Source organism: Pinus tabuliformis, chromosome 4_1, assembly GCF_031772625.1.
Source record: "Pinus tabuliformis cultivar Carrire ecotype Pingquan chromosome 4_1, CPIR1, whole genome shotgun sequence".
Lineage (NCBI taxonomy): Eukaryota > Viridiplantae > Streptophyta > Pinopsida > Pinales > Pinaceae > Pinus > Pinus tabuliformis.
Genome location: NC_142303.1, coordinates 490,801,982 through 490,811,758, shown reverse-complemented (window position 1 = coordinate 490,811,758; position 9,777 = coordinate 490,801,982). Strand labels below are relative to the sequence as shown.

At 31.9% G+C, this 9,777-nt stretch overlaps 1 pseudogene; it reads left to right on the top strand.

The window, feature by feature from the left end:
- Positions 1-9,082: 9,082 nt before the first annotated feature.
- Positions 9,083-9,514, top strand: LOC149176666 (antifungal protein ginkbilobin-like protein pseudogene; annotated as a pseudogene).
- The last annotated feature ends 263 nt before the right edge of the window (positions 9,515-9,777 follow it).

Below are 9,777 nucleotides of genomic sequence, written 5' to 3'. Positions count from 1 at the left end.
AATCTGTGAGGATTGTACTGAGAGATGGCTAGCTGTGAGAGCTAAGCCTTTGTATAATTCTTATGTATTTCCACCTTGTATGATAATATAGATAGTGGCGTTTTTGGCTGAGGCTTTCCTCGAGGTATCCTCATATGTATTGTGCATTGATTCATCCTCTTCTGGTTATATGTGTCCAGCTTGATCTTTAAGCTTCCACAAAACTTTGACATTAGAAGTAGGTTATATTATTCTGCTTTGATTTATATTACATTATCGAGTTAACCTACAACAAATTTTCTACATTCTAGCAGAGAGCTAGAATGGTAGGGAAATTTCTACACTATCTTCCTCATGTTTACTGTGAATTTTTATGAATAGCGATTCAATGGGTATCCTGGAGTTTTGCAACAACATTGCAGTTAATGTCCATCATGTTGAGAGCCTCGTACTTTTACAGCTCTTTACTCACATTCGGTTCTATTTCAAAATGACATTGTCCACAAGTAATGCCTCCTTCCAAAAATAATTGGGTTCACTTAATTATTTTATTGTTACACTTGATAATCCTTTCTATAAAGTCAATTAGGGATTCATTCTAGGGACCCTGCAATGGTCAGGAAGAAAGAGGACCTTCTGGTATACTCCCCTCAGTTAGTTGTTTCTAATTTTATTTACATCTAAACCAAGTCCACAATTAATTATCCTAACTGCTCTCTTTTTTTTGGCAAGTAGAATTTTCAGTTCCATTTTTAACTAAACCTTGGGGATTCAATAGCTAATTTACAGGTTCCTTTTCGCTAACACCCCGTTCTCTGCTAAACTCTAGGTTTGGCCAGAATTTACTTGCCTAAGGTTCCATACCGAGGGTTTAACAAAATATCGTGTTAAAGGTCATTCAATTTTAACTAGGATTTTCAACTCTTACTATGTATGTATAAATGTATTCTTTTTGAATTATGGGTATTTGACCATTACTATCATTGTGGTTGTCGTACTCTGTATTACAATTCATATGTATTGTTTTCTTCTTTTAGTTCTCAAAGGGAAGTGCTCGATTTCCATTCCATTCTAGTTTGAGACTTTTGAGGAAAAAATCTATTTATTTTGTAATCTCTGGTTTAATCTCTCTCTCTCTCTCTCTCTCTCTCTCTCTCTCTCTCTCTCTCCCCCTATATATATATATATATATATATATATATAGATATATACACTTTTCGATATGATTCTTATTAAATCATTTTTGTGGAGTTTGTGTTAAACTCTAGGATAATTACATAGGTAAGAAGCGCACAAGAAACCCAAATACCCGAATCTCTGTATTTTTGGTTTTTCTTTGCGTTCATTAATAAATTGATATGGCTCTAGTTATAATGGATTTTTCAATAGAACCCTACCTTCTGTCTAACATGAAATCTCAGTGTATAATGTTGCACATGTTTGTTTTGTTTTAAAAATTTTACATTACTTTGTTCCCACAAAATTATTTTTATTTGAGCTTATCAGGTGAACTATGCATGTGTAAAATTCTGTATAGTTTCTTTTTCAAGTTGGTAAAGATCTTTTTTGAACATAAAAAATTGTCTTCTATTTTTAACAAATTATTAACAAACCATTAACAAATTTTGTTCGCTTTGAGGAAACTCCTAATAATGCTATGCTGATGTAGGGACTATTTTTGGGTTTTTGGCTATATCAGTTTATGGCAAGTACTAACTCAAGTCTTAGATAGGGCTTGCAATAAATTCCCCATTACTGATTTTATTTATTTTTTTGTTCAGCTAAAAACCCTAGGGAACTAAATAATAGTTTTGGTTCGATAAATATTACATAATGCTTTTAGAATTTCCTCAAGAAACAACGATTCTTAGCCACTAATTACTAATACATATTTTCATTTACAAAATTATTATTCACAGTAGCAGTTTCATTCCAAGAGATACATTAGTAGCATAAGAACACTTCACTCACATCATTTACAAAAACAATATAAGTTTTGGAAATGTAATTATGCCTATATGTTTCCAGGTTAGACAACCAGGGAATTAAACTAGGAGAAAGACCACTCCTCCTAGACAAATGAAAATGGAAATCACTTTAAGTTGTCCCCCTGTGCTAGTTTTTAACTCCCAAAATAGTTACTTGATAAAGACCCCACAAGGTCTCTTCAGAGCTTCAAGACTATGTGAGTCTCACCCAAGAATTGACAAATTCACTTCTCCACTTTAGGGACTCCATTGGCTGGAACGAGCTAAACAATACCCTAACTGGTAGTGTCCCACCCTCCTTCAACAATGTCTTGTTGCAGGTTCACATCATTTTCCTCATCTGTACATCCTCCAACCAAGGACCAAGCCTTCAAGTTTGGCTCATTTTTTCTCTCCTCTCACCCTTATTATATCCCTTGCCCCAACTAAGATTCTTTATCTCTAGGGAGGGGAAGAACTGTTTGGTGAGTGAAAATGTTTCATTTAGTGTCTTTTCCACTGTGATATCCAAGAATTCTCTTGACCTCTCAAATAAATTAAAATAAAAAATTTATTGTTAAAGTTTTTCCAATAGGATTTTCACTAAGGGGTGTTACATCTTCCCCCCTTGAGTGAAACACCATCCTCCGTGTTTCTTGACCCCATAGTTGGAGTATTCCTTGCATAGAAAAAATCTCATTCTTCCATATAGCATTCTCTCGCTGGAATTCCTGCATTGCATTTAATTTGATCATTGACTTTCTTTTGCAACATAATTATTCTTATGTGGAGGCTCCACTTGGAGTATTTTATTTGGTTCACCTACATTCACAATCAGTGTCATTAGTTTCCATTTATCATTGTATAAGGAACATATATATAATCATTTCAATTTTATTAAAAGCACCATTACTTGCTAGTTATGCATTCAACAAGGTATTTAGTATGCATTAGAACTCTACTCAAGTAACTAGAAACCTACATATGGTTAGAAACTTCATCATAAATCCATAAACCATAACAATAATTCCTTACTTACCAGAGGGATATTTTAGTTGCTAAGGAACCACCTTGTAGTTCCACTATTAATTTCATATTATGGGAGTACAAATTCCTTTGCACTATGTACTTAGCGGTGGTAAATTTTTAGAAGGATTCATTGTTCTTATCTATATTGAAATTAGTGCATGATAATACTCGGTAGTATCAATTATTGTTTTATCTTAACTACATATGCATTAATTATGCATGAAGTAAGTTTAAGTTAACTTCTCTTTCATGTTCTATTTTAAGGAAGCTACATGGTTGTTTACTTGTAATTAAACTTAGTTATACCCAGATTGGTTTCTTTTCTTTGGGGAAAATGATAGAAATCCAAATTTTTACCTTCAGTGTGACCTTTTGTCATCCCACACTGTAGGATGTTGATGAAGATTATACATGGTTTGTTCATGGTTATTTAATGTTATAGTATCTTGCGATTCCAGCTATGTTTCTTTGAAGAAACCCCATTAATGTTTACTTGTTAATATTAGAAACATAGCTTAATCAGTCTTTAGTTAGTTATCACGTCAATAACATACTTAATACACATCTACATATGTAAAAATCATGCATATAAACATATTGCTCAATACTTTACACATTTAATTCCTTATGGTTCCACAGAGCACAGCATCCCTATTTATTTGAACTGGGTCATACTACTTTCCCTGCTTGATTATGACAATATATTAATATATAACTTTGTTTTCCATACTATCATAAGTAATCATCCTTCTACTTCACTGACCACTGATAGCTATGTACCACATCGATTTTTTATGTATGATGCCTTCATGTAAAAATATTACGTATATGTGAAATTATAATCTAGAGTTAAAAGAATAGCCTTCTTCTCTTTTTCGTCCTTCATCTCTTACCAATTCGACCAACGAACTTGATTTTCACCGTAGTGATTCACCCTTATTACTCTATTTTGCACTAACCATCTTTCTAGCACTATTTGTGCTTCAAAAATATCATTATCTCTATCTCTTTAAGTTTTGAAAGTCTTAAAATGTTTCATTCATTTACAATTCAATAATTATTATAATATTTATCCTAACATACCAACACTCTGTGGGTCCTCGATAGGGATTTTTTTAATCTCAAACTTCTTCCAAAACGCCCCATTGTCTGATTTCACACACTTATTTTCTTGAAGAATGCCATTGGCTAGGTCTATATACTTATCCTTTAGGTTATTCTGTTATGGAGAATTAAAGTTTTAGAGTGGAAATAGCTCTATTGTTGACAACCCATGTTCATAAAAAAATTCCCTTCCTCTTTTTATGTTGGGAGTTACCTATCTTAAAGAGGAATGTAAATTATGGCTTATGCTTAGTTATTACAAACTTTTCATTATTTTTCTCCTTTTTGTAATGTTGTTTGTTTCTTTGGTTTTCTTGAACAGAGCAGAGCTTCAATCTAACAACTACTCGAGATAAAAGATTATATTACTGAAATCTGTGGGATGAGGGAGCTAGTTCGAGCTACCAACATCCGGCTTCGCCCAAAAGCTAACCCCAACTCTCCAAGAAAGCCATTAATTTCCTTTTTGTTACCTTATTCAACTTCATCTTTTTATTAATCCAAATATGATATGCATTTATGACCCATCCTTTAATATTTCTATACTTGTGAAAAATAAAGGAGAATTTACCAACATCCGGCTTGCCCAAAATCTAACCCCAACTCTCTATAAAGCCATTAATTTCCTTTTTGTTTCCTTATTCAACTCTATCTTTTTTATTAATCCCAAGATGATACACATTTATGACCCATCCTTTAATATTTCTATACTTCTGAAAAAGAAAGGATAATTTACCAACATTCCTCTTTCCCCCAAAAGCTAACCCCAACTCTCTAAGAAAGCCATTGATTTTTTATTTTTTATTTTTTAACGTATTCAACTCTGTCTTTTTATTAATCCCAATATGATACACATTTATGACCCATCCTTTAATATTTCTATACTTCTAATAAAGAAAGGAGCATTTACCAACATTTGGCTTACCCAAAAAGCTAACCCCAAATCTCTAAGAAAGCCATTAATTTCGTTTTTCTTTTACCTTATTCAACTCTTTATTTTATTAACACCAAGATGATACCCATTTATGACCCATCCTTTAATATTTCTATACTTCTGAAAAAAAAAAGGAGAATTTCATATCCCACAGTGTTGAATTTCATTTATTAGAGAGTTAAGGACATACAATTCTATTTCTTTTACCTCAGAATCAAGAATTATATGTATGTGAGGAAATATATTTCCAATTTAGGAATAACACAAGCTATTATTTATTGCCCTTTGCTTTGTGATATACAAAATTTTCCCTTTTTCATTGATTATGTTACTCTAATGTAATTATTTTCTCCCATATCAATTCAAAACATATTACCCATTTCATTCACAATAGGTTATATTATTGACTTATACCATCGAGCAGGCAAGAAATTTTAACCTAACTCCGAATAACTAATTATCTTATTGTACGTCTCACATAGTAATCATAATTGTTTTTATCATCTCATTTCACTTTTATCTATAACATTTTTTTTAATTTTTATTTGCTTTTGGTTGTGTAATCATAATTGTTTTTACTATCTCATTTCACTTTTATCTATAACTTTTTTTTTTTTTTGGTTGTCTGTTAAGGAATATTTTGTTACCTTCTTCACATGATGGCTCACAACCAAATATCTTTGTTTTAGGTGTTGCCATAATTGTGTGAAAATTATATATATAATTTTGATTCTTTTTCTTCATGATGAGCTAGTAACTTACAAAGAATTTTTTATTAATAATTAATTTACATGCTATGCATCTATCATCCTTTATCCAGGATTGATAATGTTTTCATCAGCGACATTACAATATCATTTTGGTCCATAAGAATCAAATAACTAATTATAAGTTCTTTTTTTTAATATACAGAGATAGACATTCAAATAATTTTTCATTACTAATATTTTTAATATCATTCTAAATCATACATTGATTACTGAGTACTTTTAATCTCATTCTTAATAAATTAGAAAAAACTAATTCTTGACATTATATATATAACTATATCATTTTATCCTTTAAAATTATAAAGATAAAACTCTTAATCACATTTCATGTAATATAACACTAATTTATGAAATTGATAAGAATATGAATTATCAATTTAAAAAATAATAAAACTACTTTTAAAATATAATAAAAAACATAAAGATTGAATGGTGCAAGAAACACAAGAATTGAAATCTCCCCTAACAATCTATCTCTCAGAAGTAAGTTCTTAGGCATCACTCCTCATATTTTAGGACTTAGCAAGAAATATTAAACATATGGTATATCAAAATGAACCAAAAAGACCTGATGAATCAATACAATAATATTTTTAAATATAATATTTACATGTGAGATGCATCTTAGAAAGCATGCCTCTTGATTATTAACAATGTTTCCTGATTGGGTAGAGGTAGTAGTGGGCCTTTTTTGGAGTTTTTCTTGTACAATTCTTAAGCAAAATTGGGTCTATTTGAGAGAAAACCAATTTACCAATTTTGGTAGCTGATTAATTTATTAACCAATTTACCAATTTTGGTAGCCGATTAATTTATTTTGGATGTATCGAACCCATTTTCTCAACCAAAACACGAATGGCATGTTATTTTTCCTCCACATGAATTCACTCTCTTCAATGCACAAAAAATTACTCTTTTAGGTTGGATATTTCATGGGCATCTCTTTTTCAGCCTATGTTGTAGTGACTTGTTTTTCAACGTTGATTGTAGTGTATAGAGTTAGTGAAGGTTTTGATTGTTCTACATAACCATCTTTACTTGCTCTTATTCTCGTATGTGCAAACATTGTTTCTCTTCAATGTATGTTGGGACCATTAATATTATCAACCTTACATTGTTCTTCACCTCTCCTACCAAATCATAAAATAAAAATACAATAGAGAGAGATGGCATAACTCTCTTACTGGATGATTTTATTAGTAGAATCCCACACCCAAAAAAAACGATAGAGTCCCATTTTAGTGAAATGAATTAAATAGACTATATAATCACAACAATTTGGAGAAAATGATGCCATCACAACTACAACTCACTCTTATGTTGAAAGATAACAAATTTGTGGGAGGCTACTTTTAAAATATGATGACCAACAGGAATGCATTAGAATAATACATTTTCTTCAATAAATCTAATATTTTCAAGTTTTCAGTTTTGTATCTTAAGATATTTGATCCTTGTCTGTACTTGGTAGATCCCAATTAAGATGAATATATGTTGTTAAACAAAAACACATATATTTTAAATTACTTATATATAGAAAAAGCATGATAGTTAATATTAGATATTTTACTTGAATTATTTTTAAGAGAATTATACATGTTCACAATTTGAATACTTAGTTATACTAAACATGTTTATTAAATTGATATATAAATGGACATTCAAATATTTTTTAATATCATGTGAATCAAAATATGAGGATTATACATCTCCCTTGTAAGAAATTATAAAATAATAACACTAGATATAGAAATAAAAGCTAAATATTTATTTTCATAAAAAGTGTTTTATTTTATACCTTAAAACTATAAATATAAAACATTCTATCACATTTCCTTCTCATATGACACCATTATATGAAATGCATGATAATATGGATTTTCAAATTAAAAAAAAAAAAATAGTTTAATTATATAATTAAAAACGTAAACCCCAAATTATTCCTCTGCATGAAAGTTTATGAAGGCTTGTCGGGGGTGGGAGTGAATAAATATGTGTTATTTGATGTTAATTAATGTACCCTCCTTGTAGTGAGCTCCACTTATGTTGATTGACATAGCGTAGAAATGTGATTTCAATGCTTCTATGGTGGTATTTGTCCAAGCACCCTAATGTAGGTACTTGGGGAATTTGTCTTCCATTATAGTGCTTTACATGGACATTTAGGTTATTGGTTTATCCTTAAAATTTGGTTGCCAACGCATGGTCATTTCTGCATGGTTTTCTATCAATCGTATTATCTGCTTAGTGCTCTTTCTGGTATCTGTATTTTTATTAGCACTAATAGAATCCCATTACTTTCGTCACCCCACCGCCTCATATCCCTCTATGCTATATCTCATCCTTAATGGAATTTTCGTACTCTATATTACAATTTATATGTATTTTATATTTTTTTTACTACACAAAAGGAAGCCATCGATTTCCGTTCCATTTCCAGACTTTCGAGGAAAAAATCTATTTATATTTTAATCTCTCGTTTTATATATATATAAATATAGATATATATTTTTTATTTTATATATATATGGGGTTATATATATAAATATAGATATATATTTCTTATTAAATAATTTATGAGGAGTTTGAATATGGCTCCGCTTTTGGATATTCATTAATAAATTGAATATGGCTATGCTTACAAGGGAATTTTCCATGGAACCCTTCTTTTTCATTCCATTTCTAAGTACTCTTTTCTGACTATATGTTAATTTTGTTTTAAAAATTTTACGGTGCTCTGTTCCCACAAAATTAAAATTATTCTTCTTTGAGCTTGTCAGGTGAACTATATCTTTCTATACTTTCTTTAACCTCACACTTAATAGCATTTTCAAATTATATGAAATAACACTTAAAACTCTCCTATACTCAAAATCCCAACCAAGCACAACCAACCACTTCAGTTTTTAATAATTATGAAAAACCGATCTCAAAATAGGATGCATATCCCCGAGTTAATTTTATTATAGACCCACATAGACTGCGCCTACTCATGAGGGGAAAACGGTCTAGTCAGGAGAGGCGGCTAGAATGAGTCGTGCGTTCCCTTTTTTGTATTATACTAACCACATGCCTCCCGGTCCACCGCTGTCCAACATATAATGCTACCCACACCCATCCCCACCAAGACGAAGCCTATAAATGGAGGCTGCCACCACACATTGATAAGCATCGCAAGAGGCAGCATTGTTAGAGGTTATAGATCATTCCACCTATCATTTCCCATTTCCCATTGTCGATCGGAGTTTATTCATATTAGTAGAATTTATATATATATGTATCATTCCACCCAGCCAGCCATGTCGATGAGGTACTCATTTGCGCCTTTTGCATTGGCAGTAATCGTAGTAGCTGCACTGGTTGTGGGCAGTGCTGTAGGCACGCCCAATACAAACTTCGTATAGTCTGCGTGTAACACGCAGATGATCCCAAGCGGAAGTCCCTTTTATAGTACTCTCGGATCCCTCCTCGTAGATATAGAGGGAAACACTGCCTCCAGCGGTTACGACTACAAAGCATCGCGAGCAGGCTCACCCACCGCCTATGGGCGTGGGGTTTGCAATCAGGGAATCTCTGAGTCTGATTGCACCGCCTGCCTTCAAAACCTTGGGGGCCGCATCTGGAACATTTGTGGCAACGCCATCGGTGCTCGAGTTCAGCTAACCGACTGTTTCATCCACTGCTGTGTTTCTTTTTCTCATGTTGTGCTATGCTCACCAGTCGCTATCTAAATTCTTCATATAATAAAACGATCGTGCAGTTCCGCATTTTATTTTCCGTTACGGTGTCCTGCCAATAATTTCATTTATTTTCACGGTGTCACCGCTTTTGTTTTCAACTATGTACCACGAACAGTTACGTTCACATCGAATTGAAATGTTATATTCCGTTGAACTTTACATGAGGATAGTGCAACTAATCTAGTTTTTAGTTTTCGTATTCTTAAATTCATCCAATCAATTATCCAAGATTTTAATATTCTTATGACAAAATT